Source organism: Chiloscyllium plagiosum, unplaced genomic scaffold (assembly GCF_037043375.1).
Source record: "Chiloscyllium plagiosum isolate Xiang-an unplaced genomic scaffold, Cpla_swu_hap1 HiC_scaffold_24, whole genome shotgun sequence".
Taxonomy (NCBI): Eukaryota; Metazoa; Chordata; class Chondrichthyes; order Orectolobiformes; family Hemiscylliidae; genus Chiloscyllium; species Chiloscyllium plagiosum.
The window spans coordinates 17,115,398-17,139,232 of record NW_028270162.1 but is presented as its reverse complement, the minus strand read 5'-3'; the positions used below and the strand labels follow the sequence as shown (position 1 = coordinate 17,139,232).

The window sequence follows — 23,835 nt, the reverse complement described above, 5'->3', positions numbered from 1 at the left end:
ATTTAAACTCATATCTCCAGGATATTTGTTTGGGTGCCTGTTCCATGGCATTGCTGTTATTCCCACCATATACTCTGCTTTCTGTCTTTAGCTGCTCACTAGTGCTGTCTGGTTCTTGGACTTCATTGTACAAGGGACCCCTTTTGTAAGGTGGATACAATAGCAATTGTAGCTGTTACAGAATGCATCCCACCAGACTAAGCGACCTTTGAGTGTGAGCAAGCATATTCATTCAATCACATGTGGATCATTCTTTGAACAATCTGAGCTTTTTATGCAATTATCTGAACGGGCCGATTGGAACCTTTGTGTTGCCGAGATGTTGCACTGATGTGTCAGTTAAAGTCTTGGATTATGTCTTAATCTTCTAAAGAACTACAGGATTTCCTGTGGCCATGAAAAACATTAAATAAATATGTTTGTTTATGTGACGCTAACATTGTGAGCAGACGTGTGGCATAGATGAATCTAATGATCAAATGTGATTAAATATTTAAATAATGAATTTGTTTACAACTGAATGGCTCATTAATAAAAAAAAACTATAGTTTTCATGTTGTTGTCATTGAAATCAAGCTCACGAAAAGGATAATTAAACAGTTGTAATTGGTGATCTACCTCTGCCATTTGTGTGAAAAATGCTGAGTTTCCCTACACTTAAACAGTGATTACTTTTCAAAAGTACATTATTGTACCTGAAGAGCTTTGGAATAGCTTTAGGTCATTAAAGGCAATACTATAATTGTTCTTTCCTTCTTTTGTCCTCTCAAACCATCCTTGAAGATGTCAAACCAGTGTGACCAATTGGTCAGGTCTCCAAACAACTCTTCAAGAGTTGTTCATTCCTGATGAAGGGCTTTTGCCTGAAACATCTATTTTCCTGCTCCTCGGATGCTGCCTGACCTGCTGTGTTTTTCCAGCACTACACACTCAACTCTTCAAATGTTGCCTACCCATCCCATATGTGAGGAGAAAGTGAGGTCTGCAGATGCTGGAGATCAGAGCTGGAAATGTGTTGCTGGAAAAACGCAGCAGGTCAGGCAGCATCCAGGGAACAGGAGAATCGACGTTTCGGGCATAAGCCCTTCTTCAGGAATGGGGAAAGTTTGTCCAGCAGGCTAAGATAAAAGGTAGGGAGGAGGGACTTGGGGGAGGGGCGTCGGAAATGTGATACCTATCACATTTCCGACACCCCTCCCCCAAGTCCCTCCTCCCTACCTTTTATCTTAGCCTGCTGGACAAACTTTCCCCATTCCTGAAGAAGGGCTTATGCCCGAAACGTCGATTCTCCTGTTCCCTGGATGCTGCCTGACCTGCTGCGCTTTTCCACCATCCCATATGTGACACAATCTTCATATCAAAAGTTGAACTTATTGCAATCTCAGATCCCATTGAACCTCTGTGAAAACAATCATCCTTGATCCCAAAGAGAGAGACTTGCCGAACTGCAAATACCTTAGAGCCAGCTGAGAAACGGCCATTTCCCACCAGAAGACTGAACCAATTTCAACTGAAATCAAGAGGAAAGATATAAAAATAATTGGGGAATAATTGCAGATGCTGGAAATCTCAAACAAAAACAGAAATAGCTGGAGAAACTCAGCAAGTCTGACAGCAGTGTCAATATTTTGTAAGCAGTAACACTTCTTCAGAACTGGTAAAAAATAACTGGAGGGAGTTTATAGTGAGGAAATTTGCTCTGGCTGCATTCAGCCAGCAGAGGGCATCAGATACCACATAATAGAACTCTGTTAATTCCTGATGCAATGGAAGTATCAAGAAAGTCGAAGTTAAAAATCACACAACACCAGGTTATAGTCCAACAGGTTTAATTGGAAGCACACTAGCTTTCGGAATGTCACTCCTTCATCAGGTGATGAAGGAACGACGCTCCGAAAGCTAGTGTGCTTCCAATTAAACCTGTTGGACTATGACCTGGTATTGTGTGATTTTTAACTTTGTATACCCCAGTCCAATACCGGCATCTCCAAATCAAGGAAGTCAAAAGCTTCTAAAGTAAAGCAGTTACTCCAGAAGCTCAACACTTCCAGAGCTAAGCAAACTCTTTGATTAGTATAGCATTAACCAGTAATATTCAATTGCTGTCTTACCAGAGAAAAATGGCAGTGGTGATCTACAAGTTAAATTGCAGCAACTTGCATAGCACCTCCAAAATGTTGCCATTTGGAGGAAATTGGGCAGCTGATGTATGGGTGCTGCAAGTTCCTCTTCAAGCATTTCACCAATTTTTCATGTGGCACTTAAACCAAGATCCTGGAACTCGGTCCCCAACGGCATTCTGGGTGCACAATCACCACAAGGACAGCAGCAGTTCAAGAAGGTGACTCACTCCCACCTTCTCAAATGTAACAAATGCTGACATTGTCAGTGATGCTTGCAATCCATGAACAAGTAAAAATAAAACTTAGGATAGGGGAAAGAGGTTCATTTCCAGCAAAGAGTTTAATTTGTTAGCACAAAATTCCAAATCTTTAATACTCAAAATTTATATTCAATTTGCTCAGTGGACTCTTCAAGTCAAACATTAATCCCTCATCTCCCCCATGCTCAGAAATGGACATTTCTGTTCTGATACAAACACCTGAACAAGGAACATGAGATGGCCATTCGGTCCTTCAAGCCGGCTCCATCTTTCAATAAGATTGCGGCTGATCTGATTTTAACCTCAATTCTACATTCTTGCATATCTCCATCAATCGTTCTCCCCCTTGGTAATCAGTGATAGGCTGGGACATTTTTCACTGGAGCGTAGGAGGTTGAGAGATGACCTAACAGAGGTTCATAAAATAATGAGGGGTATAGATGAGATGAATGACAGGTAACTTTTCCCTAGGGCGGGGGATTTCAAGACTAAGGTGCATATTTTTAAGATGAGAGGAGAAAGATTTAAAAAAGACATGAGAGACGTTTTTTTAAACAGAGAGTAGTTCATATGTGGATGCGGGTACAATTACAATGTTTAAAGACATTTAGATAAGTACATAAATAAGAAATGTTTGGAGGAATATGGGCCAAGTGCAGGCAGGTGGGGCGAGTTTAGTTTTGGATTATGGATGGCATGGACTGGTTGGACCAAAGGCTCTGTTTCTATGCTATAGGACTTTATGACTCTATAAGAATCTATCTAACACTGCCTTCAAAATATTAAAAAATTCTGCAACCTCTGCCTTTTGAAGAAAGGAATTGCAGTGACACAACCCAAGAGAGAAATAATGCTTTAAATGGGTACTCTCTCAACTTTAAACTATGACCCTCTAGTTCTAGATTCTCCCATAAGACGAAACATCCTTTTGACATCTGCCGGGTCCAGTCTCCTCAGAATTGTAGCAATGGAATGTTCAGGGTCATAGTTCTGAAAATAAAATAAGTGTTCTGCAAAACAGTCATTTGAAAGGGTTCAGAAAAGATTTCCAAGGATGTTGTCAGGGTTGGAGAGTTTGAGCTACAGACAGGGACTGAATAGCCTGGGGCTGTTTTCCCTACAGTGTCAGAGGCTGAAGAGTGACCTTATAGAGGTTTATAAAATCATGAGGGTAAATAAACAAAGTCTCCCCAGGTGGGGGAGTCCAAAACTATGGGGCATAGGTTTAGAGTGAGAGGGGAAAGATTTAAAAGGGAACAAAGGGGCAAATTTTTCATGCAGAGGATGGTGTGTGTGTATGGAATGAGATGCGAGAATAAGTGGTGTAGGTTGGTACATTTACAACATTTATAAAGGGCATCTGGATGGGTATATGAACAGGAAGGGTTTAGAACATAGAAAAGTACAGCACAGTATAGGCCCTTTGGTCCAAGATTTTGTGCCGATGATTAATCCTAATCTAAAATAAAATAACATAACCTACGCTCCCCTCAATTCACTGCTGTCCATGTGCATGTCCATCAGTCGCTTAAATGTCCCTAATGACTCTGTTTCCACACCACTGCTGGTAACGCATTCGATGTATTCACAACTTTCTGTGTAAAGAACCTACTTGATAAGTCCAAACCTTCCTCCTAACACCTTAAAACAATTACCCCTCATGCCAGTCAATCCTGCCCTGGGGAAAAGTCTCTGGCTATTGACTCTATCATGCCTCTCATTATCTTGTACACCTCGATCAGGTCACCTCTCTTCCTCCTTCTCTCCAGAAAGAAACGTCAGAGCTCAGTCTACCTCTCCTCGTAAGACAAGCCCTCCAGTCCTAGCAGTATACTGGTAAACCTTCTTTGCACCCTCTCCAAAGCCTCCACATCTTTCCTATAATAGGGCGACCAAAACTGGACACACTACTCTAAGTGTGGTCTCACCAGGGACTTGTAGAGCTGCAGCAAAATCTCACAGCTCTTAAACATGATCCTCCTGTTCATGAAAGCCAAAACACCATATGCTTTCTTAACAACTCTAACCACTTGGGTGGCAACTTTGAGGGATATATGCAGTTGAAAACCAAGATCCCTCTGTTCCTCCACACTGCCAAGAATCCTGTCTTTAATCCTGTATTCAGCATGCAAGTTCGACCTTCCAAAATGCATCACTTCGCATTTATCCAAGTTGAACTCTACCTGCCATTTCTCAGCCCAGCTCTACATACTGTCAATGTTGTGCTGCAGCCTGCAGTAGCCCTCAATACTATCAACAGCACCTCCAACCTTTGTGTTATCAGCAAACTTACTAACTCACTCCTCAACCTCCTCATCCAAGTCATTTATAAAAACTACAAAGAGCAGAGGCCCAAGAACAGAAGCCTGAGGGATACCACTGACTTTCAGGCAGAATACTTTTCATCTACAACCACTCTCTGCCTTCTGTCAGCCAACCAATTCTGAATCCAGACAGCCAAATCTCCCTGTATCCCATACTCCTGACTTTATGAATGAGCTCACCATGGGGAACCTTATCAAATGCTTTGCTGAAGTCTATGTACACCACACCCATTGCTTGACCTTAATTGACCTGTCTCGTCGCCTCCTCAAAGAACTCAATAAGATTTGTGAGGCATGACCTGCCCCTCACAAAGCCACGCTGACTGCCTTTAGTCACAAATCCTATCCCTCAGAATTCTTTCCAAAACCTTGTTGACCACAGATGTAAGCCTGACTGGTCTGTAATTGCCAGAAATTTCCCTATTCTCCTTCTTGAAAATAAGAACAACATTTGCCTCCCTCCAATCCTCCGGTACGACTCCCGTGGAGAGTGAGGAAGCAAAGATCTTTGTCAGCAGCTTTGCAACTTCTTTTCTCACTTCCCGGGGCAACTTTGGATATATCTGGTCTGGCCCTGGGGACTTATCAATCTTAAAGTTTGCCAAAATTTCCAGCACATCAACTTCTTCAATCTTGATCTGTTCAAGCCTGCTTCCCAACTCCTCAAAGTTCTCATTCACAACAAGGTCCCTTTCCTTAGAGAAAATTTAAGCAAAAACTCATTTAGGGCTTCCCCTATCTGCTCAGACTACATGCACAATTTCCCTACGCTATCCCTGACTGGCTCTACCTTCTCCCTGATCATTCTCTTAATCCTCACGTATGAGTAAAATGCCTTTGGGTTCTCCCTAATCCTTCCTGCCAAGCCTTTCTCATACCCCCTCCTGGCTCTCCTCAGTCCATTTCTGAGCTCCTTTCCAGAAAGCCTGTAATCCTCTAAAGCTGTGCTAGACCCTTGCTTCCTCCACCTTACGTAAGCTGCCTTCTTCCTTTTGATGAGAAGTTCCTCTGTCCTTGTCATCCAAGGCTCCTTAATCTTATCCCTTCTTGCCTGTCTCAGAGGAACAAATTTATGCATCACTCGCAACAACTGCTCCTTAAATAGTCTCCATATGTCTGTTGTGCCCTTTCTGTGGAACAATTGCTCTGAATCTGTGCTTCCCAACTCCTGTCTGATAGTGTCATAGTTTCCTTTTCCCCAATTAAATATCTTCCTTTGGTAATTGCATCTTTCCCTCTCCATGGCTGTGGTAAATTTGAGGCAGTTATGGTCACTGTCACCAAAATGTTCTCCCACTGCGAGATCTGACACCTGTCCTGGCTCATTGCCAAGCACCAAATCCAAAATGGCCTCTCCCCTCGTCGGCCTGTCTACATACTGAGTAAAGAAACCCTCCAGAACACATATGACAAAAATGGCTCCATCCAAATCATCTGCACTAAGGAGGATCCAGTCAATATTGGGAAAGTTGAAGTCACCCATAACAACAACTCTGCTATATCTGCAAATGAGACTACATTTATTTAGGATATCTGGTCGGCATGGACAAGTTGGACTGAAGGATCTGTTTCCATGCTGTGCATCTCTATGAACTCCCTAGTTTAGAGGAAACTCCATCTCACCTATTCTCTGTGCAGATGCTCCTGGACCTACTGACTATTTCCACCAAAGCTTTCGTTTCTTAATTTTGCATGCATTGTGAACAGCAAGAAAGGATCTAATAGATTATCAGTCACAGATAAGAGCTTGGAAATATCAGCCATGAACAGTGACCTTTTATCTTTTTGCAGCTAATCCTTCTGCCAATATTTAGGTTATGGTGAAACTTGAATTCATACTATCTGTGTTTAATTTCTCAGGTTCCCATGGATTTGGAGTCCAGCTAACAGAGACTTTAACAAAGGCTAGCACTGGACATCTGGGAATAATTTTTATCTCTATGACTCTATCTTTATGTGAATGGGTTGGCTTTGAATCAGTTAAAATTTTGCCTGTGGATACTTGGAGATTCTCCCACCCAGCATGGCTCAGAAATTGTTCAGAGCCTCGGCAAAGCTGTTTGACTGTGGGTTTCACTTGATCCTGGTGTTCATTTGTTGTGTAAATGTTTGAATACTGCAAGTCCCCTTCAGTAAATCAGCAGAGACAAGACTGACATGTGGAATTTCTCACCCACTGCTGCTTCCTGGATTCATTTAATTTCCTGTCTGTGGCAGCACACTAATCTTTCACTGATGGACAGAGACCTGCTTTTCCTTTAATATTATTTTGTATATCACCCTCAAGGCTCCTTTCAAAACACAAAATAACTAAGGATTAACATAACATCCTTGGTCGCTTATTCCAGTCAGTCATATAACCTTGAAATTCAGCCAATTGGCATTAACTGATGGAGATAGTCAGGATGGGTAATGAGCGTATTAATGTACAGGGAGGTATTGCTTTAGACCTGAAGCCATCATTTCGACAATCAGTGCGAGACAACATGCTCTCCCTCTTCTTTTAGGTGAGGTAACTTCCTTACAATTCCTTGCAGAAGTCAATGATTAGGTCCCAAAAACCATTAGCCATATTGTCAAATCATATCCCAAGTTAAACAGCTGAAGTAAAAATTCTGATGCTTTAAGACCTAACATAAACCAAACTTGAAGGGAAGGTTTTATTTTCTGTTGTGTGATTACAACGTAGCTCTTCGTTATTTTTGGTAATTCAGGCATTTAAGTACATCATTGATTACACATTTTCAGAATAGATGAAAGTTGAGCTTTTCAAAGCTGATTACACTGTGGCCAACCTTTCAGAGGACTGAGTGAGTCAGTCAAATGAGCAATTGTCTTTTTCCTTCCTGGGACCCTGCTTTGAATTCGACATGGACTAATGAAAGGAGAGAGAGAGAGAGAGAGAGAGAATGTGGAGTAGGAATTGGTGTAAAAGGAGAATCAATCGAACAGTGAAATGTTCTGTATCCAATACAGTGTGTCCTGCTGCTAAATTCATGGGACTAATATTTTAGACACCCAGGAGAGGCATTAAGTCTCTGAGAAATGTAAGTTAAGGGCCTAAAGCCTATTGAACTTCACCATTAAGAAACTGAGTGAGGCCTAAAGACCTGTCCCATTCAGTGTTCTTCAGCATCCAGCAACAACAGCTTTATAACTTTCAACGTCAGAAAAGAGTTGTGATTGTCGCTGTACTTTCTGACCCCACAGCTTTCTCCAATCACTCAACATTTATTCTTCGCCATATAAGAGTTTTAATGGTGAGGTCCTTCGGCAAATCTCCATCCAACTATGAGCCGCTCCATTCAGGTTTGTGCTGGACTAGGCATGTAACAATTCTGTGTGAAATTATAACTCTGATAGGACAGGAACATCAAAAGGAGCTGCATTTATATTGAGCCTAATCACAACCCGCAAAAATACTTCAAAGCATTTCTCAAAAGTATAACGTAGGCAAATGTGCTCCCACAAATAGCAGTAAAATAAATGGTCACTTCATCTATATTTAATGTAGCTAATTGAAAGAGATATTTTAACTACAGCAGAAAGCTCTACTCTTTTATTGAATAACGTCATAATCTTGAATGGTCAAGCAAAACCACTGGAACAAATAACTGTTTTCAATTTAATGGTTGATCTCTAACAATATCGTATTCTGTACTGGAAATTCAGTTGAAATTATGTGTTCAGATACTAGAATGGGCTTAATCTAGCAATCTGATTCAGAGAGGGCTATAGGGGAAGAGAGGCAGAGAAGGTAAAGGTTGCAGTAGACCAGGGGATTTCTGTCATTACTGACCATCCTTCTCTTTCTTTCAACATCAAGTACCTACAGAGCAAAAAAGACAAACCAATCGCAGGTTAATGCTTAGGGAGACTCACGAAGCCTCACTTAAGTCAAATATCCTGCTTGCAATGTGACGTGCATATGGACATGAGTTATTTCGTTCTGATGAAAGGTGACTGGACTTGAAACGTTAATTGTTTCTCTCTCCACAGATGCTGCCAGACATGCTGTATTTATAGAGCCATACAGCCTGGAAACAGACCCTTCAGTCCAACCTGACCATGTTGACCAGGTTTCCCCAAACTAAACTAGTCCCAGTTGTCTGCATTTGATTTACATCTCTCCAAACCTTTCCTATTTATGTACCTGTCCAAAAGTCTTTTAAAATGTTGTAACTGTACCTGCATCTATCATTTCTTCTGGCAGTTGACTCCACAGAGGAAGCACCCTCAGTGTGAAAACATTGCCCCTCAAGACCCTTTTAAATCTTTCTCCTCTCACCTTCAAAGTATGCCCTTTAGTTTTGACATTACCCACCCTAGCAAAATGATCTTAGCTACTCACCTTAGCTATGCCTCTCACGATTTTATAAAACTCTATTAGGTCACTCCTCAACATCCTACACTCCGATGAAAAAGTACCCAGCCTTTCTAGCCTCTCCTATAACTCCATCGCTCCAGTCCCAGTAACATCCTGGTAAATCTTTTCTGAGCTCTCTCCAATTTAATTACATCCATCCTGTAGCAGGGCGACCAGAACTGCACATTGTACTTTAGAAGTGGCCTCACCAACTCTCTTTGCAGAGAAGACTAAGGTGAGATCTGATAGAGGTTTTCAAGGTCATGAGTGGGCTTAATAGATTAGCTAGTGAAAACAGTCAAAAAGAGAAGATTTCTGGTGACCACAGTTCTTTATTTTATTTTAGAACTTATTTGGTGGTCTGAGGTGAGGCCAGACTCAGTACATTCTACACTTTCACTCAGCAAAGATATTTGATAGCTCGATGCCAACCTTCTCGCCTTGGCATTAGAAGGTTCCGGTTTTAACTCCCAGTCCAATACGTGAGGTCAATATTTGGGCTGAGAGTGATGCTCTGTTGGAGGTGCCACCTTTCGTTAAAAGCAAAGGCTCTCTCAAATGAACATAAAACATCCTATGACAATATTTTGAAGAAAAGCAATGGTGACCTGATCTGTATTTGTCCCTCAACTAAGGCAAAAATCGAAGTTGCATTTAAAGACATAATTACACAAGTGCATGAGGGGAAACGAAGAAGTTATGGCGATAGAGTGAGCTGAAACAAATTTGGAGAATCACAGAATTGTGCAGAAAGAGGTAATTCAGCCCATCATGTCTGCACCAGCCCTCTGAGCATTTTAACTCAGTAAAATCTTTTGCCCTTTCTCTGTAACTCTACACATTGTTTCTGTTTCAATTATAATTCGATGCCCTCTTGAATGCCTTAATTGAATCTGCCACCATCTCACTTCCAGGTAGTGCATTCCAGACCCTGTGCTGTGTGAAAATGTTTTTCTCACCTCACATTTGCGTCTTTTGCAAAACCATTTAAAAGTGCACATTCTAGCTCTTAATCCATTTATGATTGGGAGTGGTTTCTCCCTGTCTACTCTGTCCAGATCCCTCATGGTTCTGAAAACTTCAAACAAATCTCATCTTAGTCTTCTCCTCCCCAAGGAAAACGGTTTCAATTTTTCCAATCTTTCTTCGTAACTGAGATTTCTCATCCCTGCATCAGCTCTCATCCATGTCTTTTGGACTCTCTCCAGTGCATTCACATCCTTCCCACAGTGTGGTGTCTGGAACGGTAGACCAGGAACATAATGATGGCCGTACATTCCTGTTGAACTAGAGAGTCTGTTTCTTTCCTGTAAAATTTATTTATTTCTGTAACTCTAGCCTGTAGGAAAGATCTTCAGAAGCTTTCCAAGATTGCCAGTGTTTACTCAGATAAAACTTTAGAATATTTATCCATCCTCAACCTTCAGAAGATAATCTGCTGCTCTGTCCAGGTAACAGGGTCAATGTAATCCTTCCAATGAAATAAAAATATGTGTGGATTGCAGTATCCAGGGCACCCTCTAATCACAATGGCAAGACAACCTAACCCAATTTCTCAACCTATTTTGTAACCTCTTTTTCGATCATATGAGAATCACATTCTGCAATGTTGACAGCTTCAACCTACAAGATATCAAGTCTCATCTGCAATGACACTGACAGCGAAGTCTGACTGAGGGATAGAAAGCAAAGAGTCGATGTGAATGTTCTTTTTCCAATTGGAAGGAAATACAGACCAGTGTTCCCATGTGATCAGTATTAGGAGCATTACTGACTTTTTTTAGATATGTATTATTGACCTGAACTGGATAATCATGACATGATTTCAAAATGATGAACAAATGAAAACGAGGGAATGCAGGAGAACTTGGCAAAATGGGCAGACAGACGATAGGTGAAATCTAATTCAGGAAAGTATGAACAGTGAGGAACAACAATATGAACTAATAGTGCAGTTTTACAGAGGAAAGCAGCATGGTGCAGAAACAGAGAGACCTGGGGGTGTTCTTACAATGGTGTTTGAGAACTAGCTGCATCTCTAACCAAGCTGTTGTTGATCAATGACAACACTGGGATCAGTGCTGAATAATCTACTCTGCAAAGTCGAAAATTTCCCAGACATGTTCGATCCATATGAACCAGGACAAATCCAATCCAACCAATTGCTGGCCCATCAGTCCACTCTTGAACATTAGTAAGCACTGCATTAGGAATGCTTGTACCGACTGTTTTACTCGCTACCTTGTTTATTTCACATTATAACAGCAATGTCACTGTGTCAGTACACTGCAGTGTTTATTATCAAAGTGATGGAAGGGTTTCATTCATGCCACACAAATGCCAGGCAATGGCCATCTCCCAAAGAGAGGAAATAACCATCGCCCATCAACATTCAATGGCACGACCAATGTTGAATCTCCTGCTGCCAATGACCAGAACCTAAACTGGACCAGTCATGTAAGTACTGTGGCTACAAGAATCAGTCAAAAGCTAGAAAATTCTGAGCTAAGTAACTTACCTCCTGGCTCCCCAAAGCCTCTCCACCACTGACAAGGCACAAGTCAGTGAGATGGAATGCTGCTCACTGGATGGGTGAAGATTCAACAACACTCAAGGATCTTGGCACTATCCAGGACAAAGCAGTCCATTTGATTGGCAACCACCCTGCATCTTCAAAATTCACTCCCTCCACCAATGCTCAATTGCAGCAGTATGTACCATCTACAATATGCACTGCAACAGCTCACCCCAGGCTCCTCCAATACATTTTTTAAACTCATGACCATTAGCATGAATAAAAACCATCTAGTTCCACTCACACACCACCCTGACTTGGAACTATATTATTTTTCCTTCACTAACGTTGAGTTAAAATCATGGAACCCTGTTTCTAATAGCCTTGCGAATGTCCTACACCTCAAGGATTGAAATAGCTCAAGAAGGCAGCTTTTAAGGAGTATCTTAAAGGAGGATTGTGAGGTAGAGAGACAGAGAGCTGTAAGGAGTAAAGGCCAATGCTTAGGGCCTAGGCAACTAAAGGCATTGCCATCAGCAGTGGAGTGATTAAAATTGGGGATGTGCATTGTACCAGAATCGTAGTGTGTGAATACCTTGGAGGAATATGGGATTGGAGAATATGAGATTCCTTAAGGTTTATAGATGGTAGAATGTAGGATATTAACCAGGAGTGGATGGAATAATCAAGGCTAGAGGTGACAAAAGCTTTTCATGTTAAACCTTTATAAAAGACTGGCTTTAAAATTGGCTGGGTGGTGGCAGGATATTTAACAGTAACATTCAAAAGAAAACTGGATGAATACTTGAAGGAAAGGAATGTATATGAATACGGGAAAGAGTGGAGTGGGTTGAAGTTAGGATTTATTGGAAATCTTTACCAGAGATCCTTCATAGGTGTGATGAACCAAATGGCCTCCTTCATATATCTTGTCTTCTTCATTGTTCTATGATTCCATCAGCACCATTGTTTTTCCTGTTGTCATCACTGGTGAATCTTACAGTTGGTTCTGCCCCTGGTTAGGATTGATAGATACTGCATCAGTCTAGGCTGTTGATAAACATTTATTAAACATTGTCCTCTAACTAGAGACAGGAGAGAGTAGGCACAGTGCTTCATGTGGAACCATCTGGCAAAGACTTTTATCATGTGACCTTAGATCACTGATGATGTAGACTGTCTCTTTACATATTCAACATTAATACATTACATTTTCATGCATTAAGCTCAGACTATTTATTATGAAGGAAAATTAAAGACAGTAATAAGCTAATCAAAGGAATGTAATTTAAGACGTCTACAGCCAAAGAACAGCCTTTGTCATTTCTGCTATTGAAGATTATTTTTAGTACAATGCCACATCCTTCAACAGATCCTGTGAGTTTGTACATTTACCCTGGCAGGTTAGCTCACAGAGCAATTAATATGAATAATTAATATTAAATAATAGTAAATAATAAATTAATAATTTACTAAAAATATTATGAGTCAATGAAAAGCTGAATAACAATAAATCACTCGCTGCATCTCAATATAACACTATAATTGGCTACAGATTGATATTGAAATGGATCTGTCTGGAATATTTGTTTCATCCCTCTAGAGACAGAAGCATTCTTCTAAGGCACTAAAGCAATCAAATGACTCTCAGGAAGCCATCTTTTCCAGCCTTTTCATCCAGTTTTAAAATATAAAATTTAGTTTGAAGTTTCAAACAGAACTTGATGGTACAGGGTATGGCAATTAAAACTATTAGTCTCTTCACAGTTGCTGATCATTCCTGAAGAAGGGCTTATGCCTGAAACGTTGATTCTCCTGGTCCTTGGGTGCTGCCTGACCTGCTGCGCTTTTCCAGCAACACATTTTTCAGCTCTTCACAGTTGCTGCCTGATGTGTTGAGTAATTCCAACATTTTCCATTTTGTCTCATTTTCACTGATATATTTTTCCCCATGAGGTTGTTGGGTAACACCCCATATTGCTATGCTAACTGATTTTTCCCTCTCTATACTAAAACGCTAACAGTGATTTGCAATTGTGCAGCACATTTAACAAAATAATCCAAAGCTCTTCACAGATGCATTAAGTTAGAAATCACACAACATCAGGTTATAGTCCAACAGGTTTATTTGGAAATACTAGCTTTCGGAGTGCTGCTCCTTCAGGTGATTGTGGAGAATAAGATTGTAAGATAGAATTTATAGCAAAAGTTCCTAGTGTGATGCAACTAAATTATATATTGAAAAAGACCCGAATTGTTTGTTAAGTCTCTCATCTTTTAGAATGACCATGTTGGTATCAATTCTTTCATATGTAAACCGCAAAACGTTTTTACAAAGTTACATTCTGAAGCGCACTTTAACAATTTGATGTCATGTTGCCCCATTTAAGGTATTGCAGGTGTTAAGTCCTTGTGAGGCTCTCTGTGCCACAATGGTCAGACTGATTCTAATCTAAAAAACAGATTTTCAGAATCTTATATGGATTCATGCAGTTTTTGAGCATAGTAAAATGTAATTCTGCAAGTACAAATTCACTCCACAAACTTGTATGTGTATGTGTGCATGTGTATGTGTATGTGTGTGTGTGTGTGTGGGGGGGGGGGGGGGGGGGGGGGAGGATGGGGGGGTTTATGAGTGTCTGTGAGAGGGTGTGTGAGAGGATGCCCTGAGGCACAGTACTTTGGTGAGACCAAGCAGAGGCTACAGCAACAGATGAATGGACATCGCAGAACAATCAACAGACAGGAATGTTCCCTCCCAGTCAGAGAACACTTCAGCGGTCCTGGATATTCGACCTCGGACCTTCAGGTGACTGTCCTCCAAGGTGGACTTCAATACAGGCAACAACGAAAATCGGCCGAACAGAGGCTGATAGCCAAGTTCGGTACCCATGGGGATGGCTTCAACTGGGGCCTTGGGTTCATGTCACACTACAGGTGACCCTATTGCACTATTTACACACACACACAGACACTCTCTCATACACTCACACATACACTCACACACACCCTCTCACAGACTTAAACCCCTTTAAACTCACACACATATACACACCCTCTCAGAGACACTCATAAACACCCCCACTCTCTCCTCCCCCCAAACACAAACACCACCTATATCTGCACCATAGGTAAATCTTTCTTGACTGTCAAGTCCTGGTGTGTATTTTGAACCCAGAGCTTCTGGATCAGAGGCAGGGATCTTACCCGCTACACCACTAGATCCAATATCAAGCCACATTGTGCACCTTTTCTTTCATTTTACTATAAGGTAGTAAAATAACTTTTAATAACTTGTTTGTTTATATTGAACAATATAAGAAAACCGTAGTAGCTGCTTTGAATTTGTAAAATTTCTTCTTACTGATGCTGCCTCATGGATTAATAGACTGCTCAACTTTATAGTTTCGATTCCACATGAAAAGTTGCCACTTGTGTGCCAGTATCACTACAAAAGCAGAGAATTCTGAAGCAAATGAATTGTCTCCTGACCTCCCAATGCTTGTTCACTATCTACAAGACACAAGTCAGGAATCTGATGGAATACTCTCCATGTGCCTGGAGGACTGCAACTCCAACAACACTCAGCAGTCCAGGACCAGGCAACCCGTTTAATTGGCACCCCATCCACCATTTTCAGCATCCACTCCTTCCACCTCTGGCAGCAGTGTGCACCATTAACAAGACGCACTGCAGCAACTCTGTAAGCTTCATTCAATTGTATCTTCCAAAACATGCAACCTTTACCATCTAGAGGATAAGGCAAGAGATACACGGAAACACCATCACTTGCAAGTTTCACTTCACACACACCTTCCTCACTGGGAATTGTTGCCATTTTTTCACTGTTGCTGGTTGAAATCCTGGAATTCCCTTCCTAGCACTCTGTGGATATGCCTGTAACATATTCATTGCAGCAGTTCAAAAAGACAGCTCACCACTACCCTTTCAAAGGCAGTTACAGATGCGCACTAAATGCTCACCCAGCCAGTGATGCCCTTATCTAAATAACAAATAGATTAAGAAATCATAAGGCTATGTGATACATGCAGCTCATTATTATGACAACATCCATTCCCAAAGTTATTAGATGATAGATTAAATTAAAAAAAAGGTAACTAGACATTAGCAACTGCATAAACCATTCATCCATATAGATTAAATAAAACTGAACTCATTAATTTGCTCTTTCAGTATGTAAACATCTGATTGAATATCAGTGAACAACTTACTACAGTAGCAAATCTATCAAGTTGCCATAGTCCCAAAGGACCATAAACATCTCCCAGGTCAATTTGGCCACTTGTGGCTTGAGTGGTACCATGCTGCATGTGTGAGCAAAGCCTGTCAGAATACCACAGAGGTTAAACCCATGAGCATCATTCTGAGTCATATTCTAGGTGGCACAGTGCTTAGCACTGCTGCTCACAGTACCAGGGACCCCAGGTTCAATTCCAGCATTGGATGACTGTCTGTGTGGCATTTGCACATTCTCCCCATGTCCGGTGTTGTTTCTGCTGGGTGCTCTGGTTTCTTCCCACAGTCCAAAGATGTGCAAGTTAGGTGGATTGACCATTTTAAATTGCCCCATAGTGTCCAGAGATGTGCAGGCTAGGTGGATTAGCCATGGGAAACGCAAGGTACAGGGTTTGGGTGGGATGCTTTTCAGGGTGTTGATGCAGACTCCTTTCCACACTGTAGAGATTCTATCTAAACCAACCAAACCCCACGGCAAGTCTATAATTCAAACATGTTAAATTATAGAATCTTATTTTATGTATGAGTACTTAAGTATTTTAATTGGAAGATAAGTTGTCTTTAGACAATATTCTTCTTAATCCTGTACTTCTTTGTATTTGTATTTCAGAATTACTGATAAATATGCTACCAAATTACAAAAACTTTGTAATACTAGGAGTAGCAATAGATGTGGCAATTGCTGCAGCACATGAATTGCTTGTGAAGATAGATATACTGTAGCACTATGCTGTTCCAAAACAGGTTGGCCCTGGTTCTTGTGTCTAAACAAGGTGTTACAAAATAAGTCTCAAAGATTTCTCTAGATGCTTCAGTTCATAAAGACATTGTGACACAAAGTGTAATGACCGACATTTAATTCCCACACTATGTAGAGGTGGCTGATTTCAACTGGATAAGCAGCTGGAGTGCAAACATTAGTCTCAGGATTCCAATGAAGGAGGGACAGTCAGTCAGGGATTTTGCTTCTGATTATTCAGCAGTGTCTTGTCGGCCAAAACAGCCATTGAAGAAGAGATCCAGCATCGCCTCCAGTGGGCTAGCGCAGCCTTCCGCCACCTGAGGAAAAGAGTGTTTGAAAACAACAACATCAGATCTGACACCAAGAGCATGGTTTACAGAGCTGTGGTGGTTCCCGCCCTCCTATGTGGCTCTGAGAGGTGGACTGTCTCCTCAAGGTGCTAGAGCAGTACCACCAATGCTGCCTGTGCAAGATCCTGTGAATCCATACCAACACCACCATCCTTGACCATGCCAACATCCCCAGCATTGAGGCACTGGCCCCTTCGATTGGCTATGATGAGCTAGGTATGTCATCTGCATGACTGATACGAGACTCCCAAACAGGTGTTCTACTCCCAGCTCTGAAACGGCAGGTGATCCCCAGGTGGACAGAGGAAGTGCTTCAGGAATACCCTTCAGCTTCACTGGTGAAGTGCAGCATTCCCACAGACAACTGGGAATCGCTGGCCAAAGACCCTCCAAACTAGAGCAGAAGCATCCGGGAAGGGGTCGAGCACCTTGCGACTTTCCATCATGAGAAAGTGGAAGCCAGGGAAAATAGCAAAAAGAGTGCGCCACCCACCCCTTCCCACAACCACCTTCTGCCCCCTAAGGGTAAAAGAGCCTGCTGTAGCCACATTGGTCTGTTCAGCCACTTACAGACTCACCCTGAGTGGACGAGTGTCATCCTCATCTACAAGGGACCGCAAATGATGGCTATCAGTGACCTTTGATGGAAAGTCCCCATCTTCCATCAGATTCCAGTAGCCCTCTATTCAGTTATCATAAAACAGCAACTGCTTAAATTCCAGGTTTTAGCAAAGGGACAAGGAAGAAAAAAGATGTCACAATCTTTCTCCCTCATGAGAACAATGGCACATTTCTAATGCTATTTTGTTGAAGTACACTCACCATGCTCTATGTCAGATTCAAAGTTGGTATAACCAGACATGTAATAATGATACCACCTTGTGACACAGACTGAATATACACTTCTTTTTTACATGCACATCTTCAGTCTCTTTTAAGGTTTGATATGTAAATAATGTCCCACACGAGTAAGAAATCTCTTTGGTTTTTGCAACTGCAGGGAATGTCAATTTCCAATATTTGTTTTTTCTTGACATGTTATGACTACTGAACTACTTTAGTACTTGTGAATGTGGATGGTTTTTGAAAAGATTGATTAATCTGCTTTATTTCCGAGCCAGGTGAAACAACAGGACAAGAATTATTTTCAGATTCACATAATTTAATTAATGTAATGTACCTTTGCACAATGATGCAAAAATAAAAACTTGCATTTGTGTAGCATTTCTCATGACTGCCAGTTGTGTCAAAGCTGCTTACGTCCAATGCATACTTTTGGATCGTGGTTATTATTGTAGGAAAATCAAGAGCCAACCTGAAAACAATCTCCTACAAACTGAAGTATGATAATAACCGGCCAGTCTACTTTCGGGATGCTGACCTGGGGATAAATATTGGCCAGGATGTGAAGGAAGACTCCCCTAATCTTCAAAATAGTGGCAGGGATTTCTCAGGTTTCAGGTACATCCACCTGACAGCCTCACTTTGGAGCTTGATCTGAAGGACTAGAAAACGCACTACAATATTCACCTTCTTTCTAACCTATTGGAGCTACCCACTTCCTTGGAAAATCCTTTGAACTTGTGAAAAGTCATAGAGTGAGACAGCCATGTTCTTTTGCCTACTTTTAAAAAATCAGCAAAAGTTGCCACACGCACTCCCACCAGAACAACCATCAGAGTATCATTCCTGATAAATAAGAAGGTGAAAGGTTATTGAGGTAGATGGGAATGTGGAGTAATCAGATCAGTTATGATCTTTCGGAATGGTAGACCATGCTTGAAGGGCAGAGCGGCCTACGTCTGTTTCTAATTCACAAGTTCACCAGTTTAGCCCACCTATGGCACAGACTTGTAACAGCTGCAAGTCATCAAGCAGCCAGCGTACACAACCTGTTCCAGTTAAAATCCACCTGAGGACTAACCTCTGAGAAATTTGACTGCACAGACTGTCCAGAAACGTCCACTTTACGAGACTCTTCTTTCAGTTTTAATGCCTCGATTTCCTTCAAGAAATCTGGCCTGTCACTTGGGAGACCGGTGATTGGAAATCAGAGACTGACCTGATTGCAGATATTTTCTAATCAAACTGTTCAGAGGCACCATTACATACCTCTGGAGGAGGTAGGACTTGAACCTGGGCCTCCTGGCTTGGGGGCAGGTGGGTGGATTTCCACTGTACGGGAACCTTAAAGACAGATGTGAATGTAGATACTGTCGATTGACCCATTCAGATGTGTTAGGGCACATATCGGCTGGGTTTGAACTGGAGTCTTCTGTCTCAGATGTAGGGAAACTACCACTAGACCACAGAGATGATTGCATTCTTCAAAAGTACATCAGCATCACCTGTATCTATTTTGTGACCCAGAGTGAAACATGTGGGGCAAGTGAGTGAGGCATCACGTTTCGTGAGGACTATGTGAAAAATAAATAATCTTATTTAATTTTAAACTCACAAAGGCTTACTGCTGAATAAATACAGAATTGGGATACACATACCAAGGGAAAGAAAAGACATTCATTTGTGCAGAACACACTGATCATAGTATATAGCAGCATTCAAATTCTGTTTCTGACTGGAGTTTTTCAATGTTCCATCTTGTTTTGTATTTTACTTTTAGAATTTAAAAAAAAAGAGCTTGAGACTAGTTCAAGATTTGCATCTTTCTGACATTGAATGTTTTATATCTGGCGATGTTTGTATTGGGTGGGGAAGGGAGATTGTGGGTGTGTGTACTGATTACATCGAAATATCAAATTAGGGAGGTTCTTGCAATGGTTAAGTTTTGATGTAGCGGAACCGAGTAATTTCGGTTCTACACCAGTAAATTGGACAATGTACCTTTAAGGGGTGGATCGGAAACCGGGACTCTGTAGATTGAGAGGGAAAAGAAGGGAAAAGCAATCTGAAGAAAGGCGAGCTACAGCTGGGGCAATAACGTGGAGTAAACCGTGTCGAAAAGGAAATCTTCAGAGGTGTTTTATCACTAAATCCGATGGGCCAGTTATTTTGTGTCTTTGTGTAGCCCGGATCTGTCAAAGGGGAAAGAAATCCGCTACCAGATTTGAATCGAGTCTACACTCTCTGCCGGGAGAGTACAGACAGGGACAGACTGCGAGAAGGTTAGTTTCTGTCAGAAGAAAAGAAAAATCTATAATCCGTCTTCCTGTGTTAGATCAGCGAGTTTATTAGTTTATGTCACTTTAGCTATTTTGCTGTCCCTTGTGTATCTCTCCCTCACTCCATCCCTGAGCAGGCGTTGTTTCACTGATTCTGCCTTTGTCTCATTCTCTCAGTTCGCGTTGAAGATTCTCCCTCTGCATCTGTCGTAAAGGCACTATATAAATGCAACTTATAACTCATGTATCTGGGGATAAAACAGATTAATGCTGAGTAGAATTCAGGAAGGTCAGATGCTGGTTGTGTTTAGGGGTTACTAGCTTGGGATTTCTGCAGAGAAGTTTTCATGATTCACACTTGCCATCCTGCATTGAGAGCTTCTCAAACGTGACCCCTGTGGGTGAGGCGTGACAATTGTCCAGTCCCCTGGGTGATAGCTAAAGATTCCAGTTTCTAGGACTTGATCAGGACCCACCTCGGGTCCCGACACACAACTTGGGAAGCTCTCCTCCTCAGGTCCGAGGATGGGAGGGAAAAGCACCAAATTTACATTTATCTAGCGCCTTGAATGAAGCAGCACATTGAGTCCCCGTGGAGTGGTCACAGTAGAAAAATCATAAAATTCTCCATACCTTGGGATTGTCAAAATCTGTAAGACATTGGTTAAGACACCTTTATGAGGATGTTGCCAGGATGGAAACTTTGAGCTGTAGGGAGAGGCTGAACAGGCTGGGGCTATTTTCTCTGGAGTGTTGGAGGGTGAGGGGTGACCTTAAAGAAGTTTATAAAATCATGAGGTGCATGGATAGGGTGAACAGCCTTTTCCCCAGGGTTGGGGAATCCAAACTAGAGGGCATTAGTTGAGGGTGAGAGGGGAAAAGTTTAAAAGGGACCTTAGGGCAACTTTTTCATGCAGAGGGTGGTGCGTATGGAACAAGCTGCCAAAAGAAGTGGTGGAGGCTGAAACAACATTTTAAAAAGATGGATATATGTAGGAAGGGTTTAGAGGGATATGGGCCAAAAGCTGGCAAATTGGACTAGATTAATTCAGGATGTCTGGTCGGCATGGATGAGTTGGACAAAGGGTCTTTTTCCATGTTGTACAACTCTTATGACTCTATAATTAAGCTGTTTATGCAGTCTGTCCATTCATTGTGTTCTGCCCTAGGGCAGGGACTAGCTCAACCCAGCATGTTGAAACAGGGTGGGCAAATGGATACAGATCAGCCACTATCAAATTAATACTAAGATATTGCAGATGCTGGAAGTCTGAAATAAACACAGAAAGTGCTGGAGAAGCTCACAGGTCTGACAGCATCTGTGGAGAGAAAAAACAGAGTTAATGCTTTGAGTCTGATAGAGTCAACTGTCCTCAGATGATACCAAATCTGCTGAGTTACCGCAGTGTTTTCTGTTTAATCCAAGGTCTATTGAACTGATGGACTGGTTTAGAAGGGCTGTTGGACCATTTCCCGAGTGCCTGAATCTGAGGCATGGGACCTTCAGTTATTTTTTAGGGAAGAGAGTTTAGGTGACTCCCCATTTAACTTTCTTGTGGCTTTTTTGTTTAGATCTGCGTTCTTCAGGTGACAGCCTGGGGCAGCTACACCTACGTGACGCCACCTCAGAGTTGTTGCTGTGATCTCTGGGCTGGTTTGAATGAGCCCCTGACTCAGAGTTCAGAATCCCATCAATAAACCTGACATTTGTAATGGATCAATACTTCAAATAAATTCTGAATTAATTAAAAAAAAAACTGACATTGGGATTGCAGTCACCTGTGATATGTAACAAAATGGCCTTTTTGAAGAGTTTGATTTGTTGTTACATGTACCGAGATACAGTGAGAAGTGTTGTTTATATGCTGTACAGGCATATTGTATCATACAAAGTGCAACAGTGTAATAGAACAGAGTGCAGAATACAGGTGTAGAGAATGTGCAGAGAGAGAGATTAAAAATTAGTATGCAGAAGGGGTGTGGGCTAATTGCAGGCAAATGAGATTAGTTCAGTTTGGGAAACCTGGTCAGCATGGATGAGTTGGGCCAAAAGGTCTTGTTCCATGCTGTATGACTTTAGGACTCTAAGCACTTGATGCCTACGAGCTGCCAGGGATGGCAAACTAAAGCCCATCAAACCCATGATATGGAGATGCCGGTGTTGGACTGGGGTGTACAAAGTTAAAAATCACACAACATTAGGTTGTAGTCCAACAGGTTTAATTGGAAGGAAAGTTAGTGTTTCCAATTAAACCTGTTGGACTATAATCTGGTGTTATGTGATTTTTAACCATCAAACCCAGTTTTTCTTGTTCCTTTCCTGATGTTGTGAACTTGACATCCCAGCTATTCAGCCTTCTCCTTGCTTACTATCAACACTCACACACTTCCCAGTAGAAATAATGTGATTGTGGTCAGGAGCAGAAACCAAGGCTGGTTCCTTTCCTTCCCATTCTGTGCCAACATAGCTCAGTCCAGTGACCTGTTAATGCTTGAGATTAGCAAAGAGCTGGAATTGAACCTCTGATTTTCTTGGTCCTTGAAGCTCAGTTCAGCATCAAATGTTTTGCTAACCAGCTGAACCTGCAGAGGAGGTTTTGCCTAGAGCCAGACAATGCTTATGAAAATGGGAGGGTTTTAATAGCTGATGGTTGCTGAATACAGTTGAAGAGATAGAGATATAGCTAACAGTGGGAAATGGAAACAAAGACCCAACAGCATTGTCCTGGTAACAACTGAAATCGAAATTGACAGTAACACAGAAGAGAGGATGGAAGATCGGATGGGTAGCTAACATTGAGGTTGAGGAGGCCTGAAGGAGAGAGAAGCAACAAGATAATGTCAACAGCCCCCTTACAGACCTCATGGAAATGAACAAATTATTTTAGTAAAGTCTTTAGCCAATTAAATTAATTTTGATTGACAGACCTGAAATTTAAATACTGTAATATTTTAATTGTGGTGTTTAATTTGATTGATGTACGGACTGATGGCATCTTGGATGGATTAAAAAAGAAGCAGCATTGCATCAGAAGCTGGTCAAATGTAAGGAGTGCCTGTAGGAAGTTGGTTATGACTGAGACAGCTGGTCTGTAATGTATTGTGATGCCAACAGTGTGTGTTTAATTCATAGACTAGCTGAGGTCATCATAAAAGTCTTGGTTCGTCCAACTCATCCTAAGGTTAAACTCACCATCAGTGTCTCCCTTCATTGAGAGAGCAGCCTGCCCTTTGGGATAATAGTGATGTTCATTTTCATTTCAATAATTGCCTTTTAACAGTTTCTTGCAAATTCTGGTGTTAAGCTTACAGCTTTCAGTAGGTAGTTACCAATATTAGTTAAGTAGCACCCATGGACACAAATTATTGAGAAAGTTAATAAAACATATTAAGACAACATAATGAGAGAATATTGTAATTAAATAATTAATAGTTGTGTCAAGGCTGCAGCATGTGGGAACTCTTTGATACCATTGTGATCCAGGGCAAACATGTCTGAGTAAGTATTGGAGTTTGATCAGCTTTGGCTCAGATGTTTTGAGCTGGAAGCTGAACTACAGACCTTAGTAGCAGAAGGCAGTCGCCCGACTTAGGATAGGGCTTCCTGATTTGGTTGGTGATCGGGGCAGGAGCATGTGACTGTTAGTGAGGCAGGTAAGGGGGCTCAGAGGCACAGTGTACACCTCCATAAACTTCCAACAGATCTGACTTCTCACAATGCAAATTGATCATGGCACTGTGATATAGGAAACAGTCCAAGTGAAGAAACAACAAGA

General features: G+C 41.5%; 2 protein-coding genes across 2 annotated transcripts in view; one reads left to right on the top strand and one right to left on the bottom strand.

Moving 5' to 3' along the window:
• The window catches only part of tchp (trichoplein, keratin filament binding), a 101,089-nt gene extending 88,504 nt beyond the window's left edge, over window positions 1–12,585 (bottom strand). The window contains exon 1 of the mRNA XM_087999943.1: window positions 12,469–12,585. The gene's annotated coding sequence lies outside the window, so the exon portion shown is untranslated. The remainder of the gene's footprint in view (window positions 1–12,468) is intronic.
• A 7,286-nt stretch (window positions 12,586–19,871) lies between these two features.
• trpv4 (transient receptor potential cation channel, subfamily V, member 4) overlaps window positions 19,872–23,835 on the top strand; it is a 121,273-nt gene continuing 117,309 nt past the window's right edge. The window contains exon 1 of the mRNA XM_087999938.1: window positions 19,872–20,062. The gene's annotated coding sequence lies outside the window, so the exon portion shown is untranslated. The remainder of the gene's footprint in view (window positions 20,063–23,835) is intronic.